Source organism: Meles meles, chromosome 4 (genome assembly GCF_922984935.1).
Source record: "Meles meles chromosome 4, mMelMel3.1 paternal haplotype, whole genome shotgun sequence".
NCBI classification, from domain to species: domain Eukaryota; kingdom Metazoa; phylum Chordata; class Mammalia; order Carnivora; family Mustelidae; genus Meles; species Meles meles.
In genome coordinates, this window is record NC_060069.1 from 119,459,046 (window position 1) to 119,480,559 (window position 21,514).

Genomic DNA, 21,514 nt, shown 5'->3' on the forward strand with positions numbered 1-21,514 from the left:
CAAGTCCCTTTTTTGTACTGTCTGGTTAAGATTTAAAAATTATATATGTGTATATATATATATATACACATATATTAATGTATAAGTATATACATATAAATTTTTCCAATTCAGTTTTCTATGTTTAATTCTACTGAGTTTATACTTTTATATTGTGGCTATTAACTTGAAGGACATATTTTACCTTGCAATATCAAATTGGTTATAGTCCTTGTCACACAATTTTTTGTCTTCTAATGTTTGAACTTGCCCACATAATTCATTCCTGTTTTATTAGTTTTTGTTTAATTCTGTTATTTTTGCCTCATAATTATTTCTAAATTTTTCAACAGTCTTTATTGATGATTATCTTTGCAAATATTTTGTAAATATATCAAATAAATGAGAAAACAAGCCACAGACTGGGAGAAAATATTTGCAAAAAATACATCTGATAACTGTTTTCTAAAACAGATAACTCTTGAAACTCAACAATAAGATAACAAATAGCCAAAAAAGAAAGAATCAAACCAAGAAACAGACTCCTACCTCATAAACAGACAAAGAACCCTTAAAACTCAGCACTAGATAACCAATAGCCAAAAAGGAAAGAGGCAAACCAAGAAACAGAGCCCTATCTCCTAGATAGAGAATAAATTGATGGTCACCAGAGGTGAGTTCTGTGGGAGCATGGGTTGAAAGGGTGATGGGGATTAAGTAGGACACGTGTAATGAGCACCTACTGATGTATGAAAGTGCCGAATCACTATATTGTACACTTGAAACAAATAAGACACCGTATATTAACTAACTGGAATTTAAATTAAAACTTTTTAAAAAGGTAGCAAATAGCTAAATTAAAAACTGGGCCCAAAACCTTAACAGATAACTCACCAAAGAAGATATACAGATGGCAAACACCATATAAGAAGATGCCCCACATCTTATGTCATCACAAAAATGCAAATTAAAATAATGACATACTACTGCACATCTCTTAAAATGTTCCAAATCCAGAACACTGAAACCACCAAATGCTGGTGGGGATGTAAAGCAACAGGAACTATCATACATTGTTTGTGGAATGCAAAATGGTACAGACACTTTGGAAGACAGTTCGGCAATTTCTTACAAAACGAAACACGTTACTTTCACTATGTGATCCAGCAGTCGTGCTCCTTAGTATTGATGTAAAGGAGTTGAAAACTTATGTCCACACAAAAACCTGCACGTGGATGTCTATAGGTGCTTTATTCAGAATGGTCAAAACTTGGCAGCAATCAAGATATCCTTTGGTAGGTGAATGGATAAATGAACTAGTATATCCAGAAAATAGAATGTTACCCATTGCTAAAAAGAAATGGGCTATCAAGCCATGGAAAAACAAGAAAAGAAGCTTAAGTGCACACTATTAAGTGAAAAAAGACAGTTTGAGGAGACTACATACTACATAATTCCAACTATATGCTATTCTGGAAAAGCTAAAACTATGAAGACAGTACAAAGTTGAGAGGGGTTGGTGGGGAAAAAGATGAACAGCCAGCACATATTAATTTTAGGTCAGTGAAAATACTCTGTATGATATTATAGTAATGGATATATCTCAGTAGATGTTTGTTCAAACCCATAGAATATACAACAGTAAGAATGAACAAGGTCAACCATGGACTTCAGGGAATTATGTTGTGTTGCTGTGGGTTCATCCTTTGTAAAAATTGTACCACGCAGTTGAGTGATATTGCTAATGGGGAAAACTGCATGTGTGGGAACAGGGAGTATTGGGATATATTCGTATCTTTTTAAAAATGTTGTTATAGGGGCACCTGGGTGGCTCAGTGGGTTAAGCCTCTGCCTCTGGCTCAGGTCATGATCCCAGGGTCCTGGGATCGAGCCCCGCATCGGGCTCTCTACTCAGCGGGGAGCCTCCTTCCTTCCTCTCTTTCTGCCTGCCTCTCTGCCTACTTGTGACCTCTCTCTGTCAAATAAATAAATAAAATCTTTAAAAAAAAAAAAAAAAAAAAAAATGTTGTTATAGACCTAAAACTGCTCGAAAAATAAGGTAAAAACAAACAAACAAACAAAACACCAGAAGAATTAAGTTATCTCACTTAAATTTATACTAGGAACTTAGTTCCTAGTACCCCAAATACATATAGAAATACTGGGTCAGAAGAGAAAAATTACTTTTTAAATCATTTGATTTTTATAATAATGAAGTTACTTTATAAATTGACAGAGTGCTCAGTAATAACCACCTTTTCAAAATTTGGCTATAGTGTTATAACAGTAGGAAGAAATAAGAAATTCACACAGAAACAGAGACCTGAAAGTAGATTCAAAGAAACTCTCAGGGAGGAAAAACATGTTATGTCTTAATTAAGCTAGTGATAAACTTGATAAGAAAAAAATAACTCATATAACTGTAAGAACAATTTCCTGGTACATTAGCCACTATTTTCAGGACAAGGGGAGTCATTTCAAAATTATTTAATGCACATGCATAATTCAAAACAACACTAAATTCAGTAACATATGAATTTTAAAAGATGGGTAGTAAAGGATTGTCAGCTAGGAATGACTTTACTCCAGTGAAGCAGTGAGATTGAGATTGACGATACACCTTTAAAGATTTATTTATTTAGTAGAGAGAGAGAGAGACAAGATCATAAGCAAGGGAAGGGGCAGAAACAGAGGGAGAAAGAAAGAGTCTCAAGCAGACTCCCCGTGAGTGTGGAGCCTGACATGGGGCTTGATCCCAGGACCTCAGGATCGTGAGTTGAGCTGAAATCAAGAGTCAGATAGATGCCCAGCTGACTGAGCCACCTAGGCGCCCTGACAATATAATTTTGAAGTTAATGAGGCAAACATAACCAGGTTTATTTGCAGTTCTTTGCAAAAGTAAAATAAACACAACTGTGAACAGAGAAATTAAAAGGCTGGGAAGTTCATAAATTTGTATCTGCCTCATTTTCAAAATAGAATATATAGTATTTAATAACTGAATATCAGCTTTTGCTCAACTTAATGTAAGTATGTGTGCATTAACAGGATGATTCTGATTTTAGTGAAAGGATGGAAGAGCTTAACAAAGGATAAAGAATAATTCAGTGGGCAAACAAAATAATTCAAATGACTTTTTTTTTTTTAATTGCAAGTAATAAAGACCAAGACACTTAGATATTTTACCTCAGTCAATAAGTTCCATAGTTTTCCATACACAGATTGGCCCTGTTGGTCTCAATTAAATGGGGCTAAGTTTAACATTAAAGGATAAGTCTAACGAGCAAATGAAGTTTATATGATAGACTGTGTCTAATTGAATGTACCACCAGCTGTCTGTTTACAGTTCATTTGGAATGTAATTATGGTTACAATAGTTGTTTTCATTATGTTTATAGTTGTCTTTGAAGGTACTATGAGAGTTCTCTGTTCATAAAATTTTATTTTATGCACTAATATAAATTACCTAAAAATAGTATACTTTTGTTTTTACATACTAAATATTTACATACTAAATATTTTAAAATATTTTAAAATAAAAATATTCATAACATGTTAGCTAAAATTTTACCTAGTATTTACGAATGAGTTAATCAATGAGAAATATTAAAGAACACATCATATTTTTTCTGTTACCATCCTGTAAAACCTATAAAGTATTGATGTGGTTGTGTATTTCCAGCTAGGAAACACTACTGGAGAGTTGTTATTACATAACTAAATAGCTGTATTATTACATAATTAAGTTAATATAATTTTCCATTATTTTGCTTCCAACATTAAGTTCTCACTTCAAGGAATTTAGTCAACAACTCTTGCTGAAGTAATGTTCAAAATTGATCTTCAAAATTGTTATTTATTACCATGTTTCTTGTAAGAGGTACTAAAACATTTTAAAAAGGTAATTGTTCAATAAATATTAAAATACTATTATATGCATATGGAAAGAATGACTATTATATGTTTATTGCGACATGCCATTTCACAATACAATATCAGTCTAATTCACTAATTTTCTTTTTTTATTTTTTTGACAGAGAGAGAGAGAGACATCTAGAGAGGAAAAACCAGCGGGGGCGGGGGGCGGTGGGAGGGGGAGAGCAGGCTTCCTGCTGAGCAGGGAGCCCAATGTAGGGCTGGATTCCAGCACCCTGGGATTGACCTGAGCAGAAGGAAGCCGCTTACCTTGCTAAACCACCTACCTTGCTAAACCACCCAGGTGCCCCCACCAATTTTCTTTTGTCAGAAATTTTTACCACAATCCCTGATTTTGTTTGCTTGAATTTTCTCTTACACATATGTGCACACTATACATAACATATTACATAAAGCTATGAAGCCTGACCTGAAACTGTATAGGAAATCTCTTTATCTGTCTCTCAGGAAGTGAACCATTGATTGGATTTTAAGTTTAATTCCATCGGGCTTAATTTTGTGGCTCACGTGGCTGATTTCTATCAATTATTTCAACATCATTACTCCATCATTCTATACAATGGTTCTGTGATCCTGAATATGTTTATTACCTTCTTTCTAATAAATGTGCTTGGGCTTTTCAAATAGAAGCTATCCTCTGCTTTCCCCATTTCTCTTTTATTTCCTTACAGTAATATCCAGGGGATTTTTAATGTAGCAATCTCTGTGAATTTCTGGAATTTAAACATTTCATAACTAAGTCACTATCAGAGTTTTGAAAAATTGGAAATTTCAGGTTTTCATAGCCATTCAAGCTTTCTATATAACACTGTTCCAGAGTTTCCTATATTAAGTGTCACTAACAAACACTATAGTGCAGCACATTCATGCTAATCTCAAAAGAATACATGGATATTTTCAATATTAACAATTTGAAACTCTCTGATAACCTCATATGTAATATAAGCATGGAGGCTTCCTAGGATTCACTATTCAATTATTGATTTAGTCCCAGTGGCAAACCTAGTGAAAACACCACAGACTAGTCAGTCTGTGTGTATGTCAATGCTTTTGACACAGCTAACAGTCAATTTGTGAGTGTATGTTCAGCGTATATATACACAAGTGGCAACTGCGAAATAGTCATCATTTGGAAAAACAACTTATTTTATATGATCCATAAAAGGAGGAATTTTAAATATGTTCTATTTGATGATTAATAAATATTTGTTGGATAAATGCTTTGGCTCACTGTAATAAATTGTGATTGGAATATATATATGGCTTTAGGTGTGTGTCCCTTTTGACTGCTTCAAAAATAAAGTTAACAAGAGAAAATAAAACCCACTATTCATATTTATTTCTGTACTCTGGAGTTTACCAGTTCTTAAAATAACAGATAAAGGACCACCTGGGTGGCTCAGTTGTTAGGTGTCTGCTTTGGCTTAGGTTGTGATTCCAGGGTCCTGGAATTGGGCCCTGCCTTGGGCTCTCTGCTCTGCAGGGAGCCTGTTTCTCTCTCTCTCTCATTCTCTCTGTTGTGTTCCCTCTCTCGCTGTGTCTCTCTCTGTCAAATAAAAAATTAATATCTTTTTTAAAAAATCACAGGTAACTGGCAAGTAACTGCTCATTATATTTTCTTACTGTCCACTTAACATCCACTTAACATCTGCAGAGTTCACATTGTCTACTTTCTTTTCTTATATTGGAATTTTGTGTTTGTAAGCTTTCATTCTTATCAAGTCTTATTCAATTTTGTTAATTCCAAATACATTTTCAAAGAAACATTTTGGGCTTATTTATTTTATTTTCTTTGACATACAGTAATTATATATTATTAAAGGTATTGCTTGATGTTTTTGTTTACATTTCTACATTATGAAAAGATCATCACAGTCGAGTTAAAAAACTTAGCCATCACCTTTGTGTGGTTACCCTTGTGTGTGTATGGGTGTGTGTATGTATGCATTAAGAAGATTTAATTTATGATCTCTACCTTAGAAAATTTTCAAATGTACACTACTATGATAGTCCTTATGGTAACTATTATCACCATGCTACATATTAGATCCCCAGAATTTATTCAACCCATATAATTGAACCTTTTTACCCTTTGCTCAACATCTTACCATTTCTCCCATTCTCCAGACCCTGGCAACCACCATTCCACAATCTGTTTTTATGAGGTGGGCTTTGTTAGATTCCACACAGAGGTAAGATCATGTGATATTGTATTTCCATGTCTGACATTTCACTTAGCATAATGTTTTCCATTTTATTTTCTATTTCATTGATTCTCTCCTTGTCTGTGTTATTTCCTTTACATAACTAATTTTTGTTGTAATTCATCCTTTACTACTTTTGTTTAAAATAGGGATACAGGGGCGCCTGGGTGGCTCAGTGGGTTAAAGCCTCTGCCTTCAGCTCAGGTCATGATCCCAGCGTCCTGGGATCGAGCCCCGCATCGGACTCTCTGCTCTGCGGGGAGCCCGCTTCCTCCTCTCTCTCTTTCTGCCTGCCTCTCTGCCTAGTTGTGATTTCTCTCTGTCAAATAAATAAAATATTAAAAAAAAAACCTTTAAAATAGGGATACATATAACTAATTTCTTGTAAAAATTTGTCTGCAAACTTATCTCTAAAAACAGGCTTAACTTTGTTACCCAAATTGTGATTTGTTGTATTTTTATAATTCTCAGTTCAAAACTTTTCTAACTTACCTTATTTTTCTTTGACATATTCTATACTAACTGCTGTATAATTTTCACATGCATTTTTCACACACTTTGACTTTTTAAAGTATCTTTATAATGATAGTTTACTAGTTCATTTGTTTTGTGGCAGAGAGCATCCTTTAAAATATCTCAGTCTCTTCAAAATTATTAACATATGTGTTCAGGCTCAGAATAATATTTAGCATCATTATATTCCATGTACTTGAATTCCAGAGTTGTTGGCTGTACTATAAATATTAATTAGGTCACTATGGTTAAAGGAAAAGTATAATACGTATAAATTCTGAATGAAACTTTTGGGTTAATTTTCTATCAATTACTGAGGAAGGGGTACTAAAATCTCTGTGATCATGTGATTTTCTATTTCTCCTTTTATTTCTATTCATTTTGCCCTCAAGAATTTTTACATAAATCAAATTATTGCCATATGGTTTATACATGACATAATGCAGTCATCTTAAATACAGTGTTGGATGAGATAGTCCATATACCATATACCATATAACCACTATATGATTCAAGGTATAGAACATGTTCATAAAAATCACAAAAGCATTCCTTTTCTCTTTTACTATGAATCACACCCACATCCATTGACTCTAGACCACAAAGAGCTTTTTTCTTTAATTATACATTTGTTTTGCTTTTTCTATAACTTTATAAAAATGGAATGATGCATTCTTGTTTTTTCACTAAATCTATGTTCATATCATTTATATTATTATGTATTATAATTAATTTATGGTGTTGTCTAATCAGTCTGCCATTTCTCATACCACAATTTGTTTTTTCTCATTATTTGCTCTTGAACATTTCAGATTTTCCAGTTTAGGCTGCTCTAAGTTCACCTACTATGAACATTCATGTGCAAGTTGTTTTGTAGAAACATGAATTTGTTTCTTTTTGGTAAAGACCTAAGTGTATAATTATATACACTGTGTATAGTTTTATAATTATATCACTGTATTATATATTAATATAGTAATGTAAGTGGATAATTAACTTAATAAAACCTATCAAACTCTATTCCAAAATAGTTGTGCCTTTTTGATTCTCATTACCAATGTGTAAGTTTTCTAGTTGCTTCACATACTTGCCAATCTTTGGCATCTTCAGTCTTTTGAAATTTTGGCCATTCTACTAGGTATATTTTTAACCACATATAGATTTAATTTTTATTTCTGTGGTGCCTAGAATTGTTGAGAGTATATATATATATATATATTTATATATATGTATTTATATATACTATATTTATACATATTTATATATATATGTTGAGCATTTGAATACCTTCTGTAAATTTTTCAAATGTATTGCCCATTTAATTGGTTTATTATCTTACCATTGAGGGATAAAAGTTATTTGTACATTATTTATATTATATGAATATAATATATTTTCATTATAATTATAATATATTTATAGTATATAAATTCAAGGTATTATGAATATGATATTATATATTAATAAAATATAGGTTAGGGGCACCTGGGTGTCTCAGTGGGTTAAAGCCTCTGCTTTCGGCTCAGGTAATGATCCCAGGGTCCTGGGATCAAGCCCAACATCAGGCTGTCTGCTCAGCAAGGAGCCTGCTTTCTCCTCTCTCTGGCTGCTTCTCTGCCTACTTGTGAAATCTGTCTGTCAAATAAATAAATAAAATCTTTAAAATATATATATATAGTTTATTGCATATATTCATGTTCTTATTTATTTATTACATAAATGTTGAGTTTTTTTTCATCCTCTCTATTCAAACTCTTATAGTTTAAGATTTAATGTTGTCTGTGAGTTAATTTTTATATAAAGTAAGATTAGAGTTGAAATTCACTTTTTCCAAACAGATATCTGACAATATCTTTTATTTTAAAGCACTGTTATTAGAAAAATACACTTATTACTAAAATAATTTTGTTGAATACTTTTGTCATCATTAAATATTTCTTGCTACTTCCATTAATGTTGCTTACCTTGAACTATCCTAGCCTGATTTTAACTTTCAAAACATCTATGTCATTGCACTATAAATTTTCTTTCATAGACATTCCATAGCAAGGTTGTGTTTTTTAATCCTTTCTGACAATTTCTTCATTTATAGTTAATGTAATTATTGATAAGATTGGATTAAGTTGTTTTTTTGTTTTTCCCCCATTTTGTCACCAGATTTTTTTCTTTTTCCCCACTTTTGTGTTCATTTATATTAATCAGAACTTTTTTCAATATTCTGTTGTAATCCTTTAACTATATGTTAACTGTTTATTACTTTAATATGATGGTGTTTGTATTAAGGATTAGACTAAGTTGCCTTAAACTATCACAGTATAGTTAGTATTAATAATATTCCACTTCATATAAAATATGAAGCATTTATAGTAGTATAATTTTATAGACCCACTTCTGTCGACACTTTTTAATATCATTATCACATATTATATCTATATACATTATAAATCTTCAGTTTTACAGTTTTGTTTTAAAGAGTTGTATGATCTTCAAAAATATAAAGGAAGAAAAATGAGCAGTCATTTTTACTCTCAAATTTTTCATTTTTGTTGTTCATTACTTTCTGAAAACTTGAATTTCATCTTTTGTCATTTCTCTTCAAGCTGAAAACATTATGTAGTATGTTTTTGTAGTGCAGATCTACTGCCAATAAATTCTTCCAGCTTTTATTTAACTTAAATTTTCTTCAGTTTGCCTTCAATTTTGAAGGATACATCAAATATATATAAAATTATGAGGTAGTAGATTTCTCATACTATAGCTTTAAAATGAATTCATTTTATGACAGAAAAAGAAGAATCTCTCCAATAATTCTTTCTAGTAAAATTTACCTGGATGAATGCATTTAATAAATATGAAAATCCTTGTTAGTACATTTTTTATGTTCTGTATCTACTCACTGTCCTGTTACCCTATTTTGAATCCAATCCAATCAGGATTTAATCTTCATCCATTCATTTTAAAAGTACCTATTTCAGTCACTAATTATTTCTGCGTTTTTAAATTGCTCATTTCTCTTGACATCTCTGTAGAATTTGAAGTAGTTGTTCTCTCTCTCACTCTCTCTCTCTCTCTTTTTTTTTTTTTTTTACAAAATATACATTCATATAGATTCTGAAACACTGTGCTATTTTTGTTTGCTCAGTACCTCAGTAACTCCTACTTTTAACTCACTATTTGTGTATCTTCTACTTTTTCCCACTTTTAACTCTCTATTCCTAGGTTTTCTATCACATCCTATTCCTAAAATTGGAGTGACCCAAGATCTAATGTCTGGTCCTCTTTTCTCTCTGTAGCTGTCTGTGCTAACCCCTTAAATAACCCCACCACTTTTCTCCTTATGACTTTTGTTTCCATAGACTCTAGAATACAGGGCAAGAAGCAGAGTACTTTCTTGTGTTAGTTTCCTATTTCTGTAACAAATTACCAAAATATTAATTGGCTTAGATACCATCTATTTATTATCTCAAAGTTTTTGCAAGTCATAACTCTAGGCATCACTTAACTGGTTTCTTTACTCAGGGTCTGACAAGGCTGAAGTCAAAAGTGTCAACAAGAATGGATTTTCACCTGGAGACTCAAATGGGTAATTATCCACTTCCAGTACATTCAGGTTGTTGGCAGAATTCATTTTCTCATGGTTGTAGGATTCATAGTGGCTTGTTTCCTCAAGTCCAGCTGAACTGTGTCTTTCTTTTGAGGTTTTCACTTGATTAAGTCATTACCCATGAAGGATTATCTCACTTTTGACTAACTCTAACTCAATGTGCTTAAACCTGAATTATATCGGTAAAATTCTTTCTCTTTTGCTATATTACATTGGCCCGAACCGCCCCAGATTCCACCCACACTCAAGGTAGGATGGGTTATACATGGCATAACACCAGGTATAGACATAGAATTCTGCCTACCATGTTGCTCAATAAATATTTATTTAAAAAGTTAGTGAATAAAGATGGAGAAAGGCAATTATATATTATAATGGACCTGTTTCATACTATTGATCCTCAGATTTATATTGCCTTGTTAGCAAGGTTTTTCAAAGATCAAGTAGAAAATAACAAGATCAGATTCATGTTCTAGGAAATCACTTTGATAGTATTTGTATAATTGATAGTAGCAAATCCACATATTTTAACATATTTTAACTTAACATTACGCAGCTAGCAATGAGGACCAGAATAAAGTAAAAGACTAAGGGACATGTAAGACAAATACAGAAAATATTTAGTGACCAACTAGATGTGGAGATAATGAGTCTTCAGGGAGACTCTCAGTTTGCTAACAATAAAAATTGAAAGAATTCTGATACTTTGTCAAAAATGGTTATACTAAGCAGAGTTTAGTCCAAGGGTCAATGTCCTGAAAGTTCTCCATGATCTTTCACAATAGTCTTTCTAAATGCTGACAGAGTATTAAAAAACAATTTGTTTAGTGTATAGTATTGGTAGAATGCAATTATATTTATTCCTACTTTCTGACCTTTGTCAGCATAAATAATTTGATATTCACACATTTTGTTGCATATACTAATAGTTAAATTCCTTTAGTGTTGAGTAGTATTCTGTTGTATGAATTCTCTATAATTTGTTTATCATTCACTTTTGGTGGATTTGTATATTTGTTTTTCACTGACAAATAAGGCTGCAATGAATTTTAATTTATGCCCACAATGTTTTATATTTTTAGTTTACCAGATTAGAATGGCACTATTAGGTATTTACCCAAAGAAGGCAAATTTTTATAAATATAAATTTATATATAAAAATATGTATATATATGTGTGTGTATGTGTGCATATGTGTGTATATGTATGCGTATATACATATACTTTATGTATATATTATATATTATATATGTATATACCATTTCATCTTTATCTATTCATCAGTTGATGGACACTTGGACAGTTTCCACAATTTAGCTATTGTAGATAATGCTGCTATAATCATTGGGATGCATGTATCCCTTTGAACTAGTATTTTCATATCTTTTTGGTAAAGACCTAGTAGTGTAGTTGCTGGATCACAGGGTAGTTCGATTTTTAACTTTTTGAGAGATCTCCATACTGTGGCTGCACCAGTTTGCATTCTCACCAAGAGTGCTGGAGGGTTGCCCTTTCGCCACATCCTGGCCAACACCTGTTGTTTTTTGTGATGGTGATTTTAGCCATTCTGACAAGTGTGTGAGGAGGTATCTCACTGTAGTTTGATTTGCATTTTCCTGAAGATGGGTGATGTTGAACATCTTTCCATGTATCTATTGGCCATCTGTATGTCTTCTTTGGAGAAATGTCTGTTCATGTCTTCTGCCCATTCTCAACTGGACTATTGGTGTTGAGTTTTGTAGGTTCTTTATGTGTTTTGGATACTAACCCTTTATTGGATATGTTATTTGCAAATATCTTCGCCTGCTCAAAAGGTTGCCTTTTTGTTTTGTTGATTGTTTCCTTAACTTTGCAGAAACTTGCATTTTATTTTATTTTATTATGTAGTCTCAGTAGTTTAGTATTGCTTTTGTTTCCCTTGCCTCTGGAGGGAAGGGGAAAAAAGTTGCTACAGCTGATATCAAAGAAGTTACTGCTCATAATTTCTTGTAGGGTTTTTATGGTTTCAGGTTTCACATTTATATCTTTCATTCATCATGATTTTATTTTTGCATATGGTGTAAGAAAGTAGGGAAGTTTTTTTCTTTTGTATGTAGCTGCCTAGTTGTCCCATCAACATTTGTTGAAGAGACTACCTTTTTCTCACGGCACATTCTTTCCTCCTTTTTTGAAGATTAATTGACCATATAATTGTGGGTTTATTCCTGAGTTTTCTGTTTTGTTCTATTGACCTATGTGTCTATTTTTGTGCCAGTACCATACTATTTTGATTAATACAGCTTTATAATATAAATTGAAGTCTGGAATTGTGATTTGCCTTTCTTTTTCAAGAATGCTTTAACTATTCAATGTTCTTTTGTGGTTTCATACAAATTTTAGGGTTATTTCTTCTAGTTCTGTGAAAAATGCTGTTGGTATTTTGATATGGATTACATTAAACATGTAGATTGCTTTGGATAGTATAAACATTTTAACAGTGTTCTTCCAATCTATGAACACGGAATGTCTTTCCATTTCTTTGTACCATCTCCAATTATTTTCATCAGTGTTATATAACTTTCAGGGTCTTTCATATCTTTGGTTAGGTTTATTCCTAGGTCTTCCATATCTTTGATTAGGTTTATTCCTAGGTATCTTAGTAATTTTAGGTGCAATTGTAAATGGCATTGTTTTCTTACCTTCTCTTTTTATTGCTTCATTATTGGTTATATAAATACAGCAGATTTCAGTACACTGATACTGTATCCTGGGACTTTTCTGAAATGCTATATGAGTTCCAGCAGTTTTCTTGGTGGAGTCTTCTGAGTTTTCTATATACAGTATCATATCATCTGCAAATAGTGACAGTTTGGCTTCTTTCTCACTGATTTTAATGTCTTCTATTTCTTTTGTTGTCTAATTTCTTTCTGTTGACTTTTTATTTTTTATTTTTTGTTGTCTGCCTAGGACTTCTAGTACTAAGTAAAAAAAAAAAAGAATTTTTGCACCTATGTTCTTCAGGGATATTAGCCTGTAGTTGTCTTTTTAATGGTATCTTTATCTAGTTTTATCAGGGTAATGCTGGGCTCATAGAATGAATTTGGAAGTTTTCTTTCCTTTTTAATATTTTGAAATTGTTTGAAAAGAATAAGTATTAACTCTTTTTTAAATCTTTGGTAGAATTTGCCTGTGATGCCCTCTAGTCCTGGACTTTTGTTTGCTGGAGTTTTTTTGATTACTAGTTCAAATTTTTACTGGTTATTGGTCTACTCAATTTTCTATTTCTTCCTGATTCATTGTTGGTAGTTTATAATTTCTTCTAGGTTATCCAATTGTGAGCATATAGTTTTTAAAAATATGATTTTTTGCATTTCTGTGGTGTTGGTTGTTTTTCTTCTTTCTCATTTGTAATTTTATTTACTTGAGTTTTTTCTCTCTTTTTCTTGATAAGTCTATCTAGAGGGTTATTATTATTTTTATTTTTTTAAAGAACCATTTCCTGGTTTCATTGGTTTGTTTCATTGTTTGTTTAGTTTCTGCATCATTTATTTCTTCTGTAAACTTTATTGTTTCCTTCCTTCCTCTGGTTTTAGGTTTTGTTTGTTGTTCTTTTTCTAGCTCCCTTAGGTGGGAGATTAGGTTGTGTACTTGAGTTTTTTCTTGACTCCTAAGATAGGCTTGTATTGCTATGAACTTCCCTACTAGAACCACTTTTGCTATATCCCAAAGGTTTTGGATTGCTCTGTTTTCATTCATTTGCTTCTATGTACTTTCTTATTTCTTTTTTTAGTTTCTGGTTGACCCAACATTATATAGTAACATATTGCTTTACCTCCATGTATTTGCGGTCTTTCCAGATTTTTTCTTGTGTTTGAATTCAGGTTTCATAACACTGTGGTCAGAAAAGATGCATGGTATGACTTTGATCTTCTTGAATTTGTTGAAGCTCATTTTGTGGGCTAATATGTGATCTATTCTGGAGAATGTTCATCTTCCTGTTAGATTTTCCCCTTTATTATGATATAGTGTCCTTCTTTGTTTCTTGTTGTAGTCTCTGTTAAAGTCTATTTTGTCCAACATAAGTGTTGCTTCCAGGTTTCTTTTGACATCCTTTTGCATGATAGATGTTTCTTCATTTCCTATCTTTCAATCTGCAAGTGTTTTTAGGTCTAAAATGGGTCTCTTGTAGGTGGTATATATATGGGTCTTGTGTTTTGATCCATTCTTTCACCTTATGTCTTTTGATTGGAGTGTTCAATCTATTTACATCAAATTTATTATTGTACCTGTCTATCTATTGATTGATCAATCAGTTGATCCCTCTATCTCCCTTTAGTGCTCTGTGTACTCCAGTTGCCTGTTCTCCTTAGACATCCAGCTCCATCTTGGCATTTTAGAAAGACCACTAATCTCTGACTGGTTTCCTCTCAGGCAAATGGCCAGGAAACTCTCTTTAGAGGATAATCTGGAGCAATAGTAGTGCTCATTCATTCATTTTTTTTTTTCTTCATGAATCACTGGCCTTTGTTGCCTGATGCTCAATAGCATGAGGACTGTTTCATATATATATATATTAAGGTTTTGTTTGTTTGTTTGTTTCCTGTAGGAGGATAAATCTGATGTTCAAAAATGGAAATTCTAGTATGGTACCTTTAAACAATTACCTGTATTCAATTTCCAAACACTATTTATGCTTTCCTTTGGTGATTTTGATGCATGAGAATTCCAAAGCTAATTGGCTGTCTATGAATTTTAGTTTTTGCTACCATTTGTGTCCTCATATACAGTCTAAAATTATGCATTGTGCTAGGCACTCAAACCCCCATCCTAGATACGCCATCTTCTATGTTAATATTTGACGAGTATATTCACCCAACAATCATAGTCTCTGCATTACAATAAGGTGAGATACTAGTGACTATTATTCATACTAAATATACCATTTAGTAAACTCTACATCTTCCTTTGCACATCCTGATAACAACAACTATCTTAAGTACAGTGAAAAGGGATGATTTCATGTGCTGTCAATAGGAGCCAGCTAGTCCTGGAATGGGTTTGAATAGCAGCAATTTAATGAATTACTTCACCAAACACTGAAAAACACATTAAGGTGTCATCCTTGCATTTGAGAATAAAGGGGAAAATTCATTTTCTATGACTTTCAAACTGGCTATCTTTCTGCTCTGAGATGCAGAATCATGGTGATCTTGTGATTGGAGCTATCAGTTAACTAATAGTAGAGAATTTCAAACTTAAAATGGGAAAAGAGTCGATATGAGGTAGGGGGTGGAAATGTGGATAGTTTTTTTTTTTTTTTTTTTAAGTGTATATTACCAAAGGCTACCTCATTGCTAATAGATGGAAAAAGAATTTGGAGTCAAACTAGAGTATTTGAAAACCATATTTTGGTGCAAATATAACTCCAGCAACAACAGTTAAAAATGCCTGCATGAAGTAAGGTGTCAAGGTAGGGATAACACATTATCAGGAGCCATTAGGAACCTGGTAATGAATTATTTCATCGCCAGTCCTAGCTACATCCTGTTGAGACTTTTATATCATTATGAGGTAGTGGATTGAGTTTCTCTGCATTCTAATGTTTCTAGTTTGACAACATGTGAATGTGTTTCACCAATTCAAGTCCTCAGAAACAAGTGTAGTATTTTATGATCAAATAATATAAATCATTATAAACATTATTTTAAAACATTTGTATTTTTATCCCCAGGGGTACACACTTCACAGCACTATAAAAAAAAAAAAATTGGAAGGGAAGGCAAACCATAAGAGACTATGGACTCTGAAAAACAACCAGAGGGTTTTGAAGGGTTGGGGGTGGGAGGTTGGGGGAATAGGTGGTGAGTAATAGGGAGGGCACATATTGCATGGAGCACTGGGTGTTGTGCAAAAATAATGAATACTGTTACGCTGAAAAAATAAATAAATTAAAATACTGAGAAAAAAAAAATTTGTGACTATTAAAGATGCTGATTAATTTTAAGTTACATGGAGTAGTAAAACAAGTAGTTTTAAAACAACAAGTAGTTGTAAAACAACTTCACAGTAAGAAATGAAGCAAATATTCTACTTATTAGGAACAATGTGACATTTCTGCTTCTGGACACTAAAATTAGTTTGGTAACTTTGCTTGAATTGATGAAAAGTATAATCTACAGTATTACAAAACTGATATTAGTCTTTGATAACAGGAAATAACTGGACTAATGGGACATGTAAGAAACCCACTGCAACACTGAACTATAGTTTAAATTCTTATGTTATTGCATACTACTGCTATTATTCTATTGGTATTTCTTTTATAAAAAGTCACTTTCCTCTAGATTTTTGCACTTGCATACTTGGCAAAGATGAATTATGTGTTTCATTCTCTACTTGTTTTACTACTCCATGTCCTCCTGGTTCCACTACTCTGAGTTCACAATTATTATATTTCTTCATATTTTTTTTCCAAGATTGTATTTTCTCTTTTATCTTCTTGTTTCAGATACTATTCTCTCCAAACTCTACCCACTCTAAATTCACTAAGGAACTCATTATATCTCAGGCACACAATTTGAGTTCTCATTATTTTCATGATCTTACTTCTTGTGTTTCCTAGTTGTGGCTACACATAAAGGTAAAGGAACCCATATTAAACACTGTGGTCTCATGACAGATTACTCTTTTACCATATTGTCTTCTTAGATACTTATTTATTAATGTGCTATGTGCTCTCCTTTACTTTCAGTCTTCAATCTCCCTGCCTTCCATTATGAAAAGATTATTAAATTTGTATTGTGGATTTCTTCAGACAGTTAACAGTTTTCAGGACGACAGCTTTAATCAGTATATAGCAAAGAGATACAATGTATGCATTTAGCTGAAAAAATGCCAGAGTTCGAAAATTTGATGTAAGGGGCCTCTGAGTAGCTCAGTTGGTTGAGCATGTGGCTCTTCATTTTGGCTCAGGTCATGATCTCAGGGATCCCCAAGTCCAGCTCTGCACTAAGCAGGCAATCTACTTGACAATTCTCTCCCTCCCTCTAACTCTCCTCTCTCTCTCTCCCTCTCTCAAATAAATAAATAAATAAATCTTTTTTCATTTTTTTTTTCTTTTAAGGAAAACTTGGTGTAATGTTTCAGAGAAATTAACTATATGAAGCCTTAGTTTATTCACTTAGGAAATGAATACTCTGGAGTAATTTAATAGTTGTCATAAGTTAAATTATGTTACTTGAAAAAAAAAATACATTGAACTTCTAATTCCCAATACCTCAGAAAGTGACCTTATTTGTAAATATCATTAAAGATGTAGTTAGTTAAGATGAGTTCATACTAAAGTAAGGTGGGTCCCTAATCCAGTATGATACATGTCCTAATTAGAAGAGGACAAAATCATGAAGGCAGCGACACACAAAGAGAGTGCCATGTGACAATGGAAGGAGAGAGGAAAGTGCTATAGCTGCAAACTAAGGAGCACCAAGAACTGACAACAAACAACCAGAAGCTAGGAAGAGGCAAGGCGGATTCTTCCTTGCAAGCGTCAGAGGGAAAATGACCATGCTAACACCACGATTTTGCATTTCTTCCCTCCATAACTGTAAGACAGTAACTTTCTATTGTTTTGCACCACCAAAATAGCAGTTTTACTGCTTTGTTACAGCATCTGTCAGATCATGACAGTCCAGTCATCTTGATCACTTTAAGTAATATATGATAGGTGCCTAGTACAGAGTCTGCCTCATAGAAGTACTATATAAATATTAGATGTTGTCACCATTATTCCTAATATTTGCCCTTACAAACATCAATGCCTTTTTGCCCCATGACTCTTTTCTTTCTCAACTGTGAAAACTAATGTTTCTTTCATGAGTGTACTGCAAGGAACAAAATAGCCATATTCACTATGTAAAAGTTTGAGTCACATTGAAATTGTTCCTAGCCAATCAGAAAAATCCCTAAATATTCGAATACTTCTTGCCAAAATATGAATGGGTTGCAACTATATTTCATATAAATATATATTAAAGATTTCTAATTTGTCTTACCAAAAAATCATATTTTAGATTTCATTTAGGGCATATTGTAGAGAAAGACTAGTGTGAGGTGGAAGGCATAGACTTTTTTCTAATAAAATTCTTTGGCACTGATATGGGATTTGCTGGTCTGTTTCCCTAATAGCTGTTGTACTCCACTGCTTATGTCTTTGCCCAAAAATTCCCTCAGATGATCCTATGTTCAGTGGCCAATACTGGAACCCAGCAGATGGAGAAAAAAAGTGACAGAGGAGAGTCTGTGACAAAATCTAGAGGATCAAAGACATACAATTAACAATCTGTGGATCTGACAATGAAAACTTAATGTAACTGTTTCAGTAAATGTAAAATTTTCAAATCATTATGAGAAAGAATAGATATTTTCACTTCTAAGAATGTATCTGCAATAGCAGGCATGGAAATAGTTAAGATAAAAGAAGTAATTTGAAAATGTCACTTAATTCATGTTAGGATAAAATGAAACAGTTCTCCTAGGGCTAAAATTACTCCCCAGGAATGAGTTAAGCACACAGGGATGCTGCATTAACTTTATGATGCTAATGTGCCATTCCAAATCATCAAAACCCCTCTCTCTTCAGTAGGAAATCATATCCTAGGAGAATTTGACTGATTATACTTAGATATGTTCATTAAAATATAGAGAGAAAAAATGATCTCCAAAGTTTAATTCTCATGGTATGTACAAGAAAAATTTGTCACATATATGAATGTTGATTTTATCTTTCATAATATTCCTATTGTTTATGACTTTACAATGACAATATAACCATTTATCAGGAGTTAAATAAATGTGGCAAAGAAATGCATTATTTGGAACTCGTATTTAGCTATTCACATAAACATAATTGTAGGGAATAATGAGTTCATGGTTATAATCAAATGTGGACTGATGAGTGTATCCCATATTACTGTTAATAGTTGTAAGTGCTCATTACAGGAAAAATTTGCACAACAAAAATAGTGGCTATACAAATGAAAATGGTTGGTAGTTTGGTATAAGACAAACTTGAAAATATCCTTTGGTCTATTGGTAACATGATAGCCACCATATCTCGCACAGATGGAGTTTCAAAAGATAGTTGTGTAAACATGCCAAGATTTTCTCCTCTGTCAATATAGTGCATATATTTGAAATGCTATTGATTATTTATCTTTATGCATTAAACATAGTTCATTTAAAAATATAAAATGTTCTATACATTTAATATTTTGCAACTCATGAACTTTACTAATGACAAGAAGTAAAACAGCCAACAGTTAAAATGAAACAGTTCAACCCCTAGCTCTATATAAAGGGCCTATTATATTTCAATGAAAATACTGATATAATACTTCTATAGCACATATGATGGAAAAGCTGATTCCAGGATATTTAGAACTATTCTGGTAATTTGTTTGCCACATGTGAAACAGATCCTTCTCTATAGACAACCTATTAGACTGTAGATCAGGAAAACTTTATACTTTTCATTCATATGTTACCCATATTCAATTAGGAATGCATTCACTGATCTGTTTAAGTACTTCATTATCAAATGATCCTGGAGTGTTAAATTTTAAAAATAAAAAGGGTCTAGAGTGTTACTGTATCTGCTTTTTATTGGCAAATTTCAGTATTTTCTTCTAAATAAGATGTGTGCTACATACATGATTATCACTCAGTTCATAACTAAATCTCAAATAGAATTGGACAACTATTCATAATATATAATAGAGAAATTATAATGATTATATGTAAAATGAAGATAATATCTTTAAGCACAAATTTAGCTAGAGATAAATATTTCATGTTATGATTTTTAATTATTTTTTAGCTAGAACATATATTTACACTAGCACCAAAAAGATAGAAGAAAATGCATTATTTTTTTTATTTGATCACCTTTTGACCTATACAAAGGACTTGTGTCGTCATCATCATCTTACTACCATTATTATCTAATCTCCATTTTCACATTAGATTTCAGAATTTTGTTTATAAACTCTACATACACAAAGTGGTGTGTTACAGGGTCCCCATAACTGTTTATCACAGCTGAATTAATTTTTCATAATTTTGTGAGTTGATGGAATCCACATCCATAGCTTGAAATCTGTAATATTGGCATTATTTACATCACAGAAACTACATATTAGAGAGTGTTTTCTCCTCTTAAGAAAATTAGGTTTTCAATATTTACCAACAAATCACTACAGACATGTATGTAAAATAAATCTTTATATTCTGATAGGAAGAATGACCCTCCAAAAATGTGACTATGCTGTAATTACTGGGACCTGTGAATATTTTATATTACATGACAAAAGGTGCTTTGCAAATGTAATTAAGGTTATGGACCTTCAAATAGGGACTTTATCTTGAATTGTCCAGGTAGGCACAACTTAATCCCAAGCATTTATTAAAACAGAGGACTTTCTCAGGCTTGGGCATAGGAGTTAAGACAGAAGGAGGTTTGGGGGTGCCTGGGTGACTCAGTAGATTAAGTGTCTGATGCTTGGTTTCAGCTCAGGTCGTGATCTCCCAGTGGTGAGATGGAGTCTCGAGGAAGCTCTGCACCCGGTGCAAGTCACTCTCTCCTCACCCTCTGCCTCTCCCTGCTACTTGTGAGTCCATGTTTGCTCCATCTCCTCTTTCCAAAATAAATGAATAAATATTTTAAAAAGAAAAAAAAAGAAAAGAATAGAAAAGAGGGAGATTTCAGAGAGATTTGGAATGTGAGAAGGACTTGAGTCAGTGTCCATGACCTTGAAGATGAAAAGAGGCCTAAATCAGATAAAACTGGAGGACTATAGAAGTTGACTCTAACCCTTGTTAATAGAAATCATTCTTTCAATGGAAAGGAATTTGTTAAATAAATAATTTGGCATTCTCAATGTTTTAAAAAAAAACATATATATAGACACATATATATCTTATAAATTATGTGTTGATATATAAATAAAATAAATATAAAATAAACTATACTTTATCATATATAAGAAATCATTAAATCATATATATATAAATATACATAAATTATATAAAGGTATATTTATAAATATATAGTTTATATTTTATTGACTCTAGACATTTTGTTTAAAATATTTGCAGTTTCCAATTAAAAGTTTGTTCTTTTAAATTTCAGGATTATTTTGGATTTTAATCCTTAAATTACCAAGAACAAGTCAGTACAACCCACAAACATTGATGAAATAAAACTGCAACATTTTTAGGGGTGCCTGGGTGGCTCAGTGGGTTA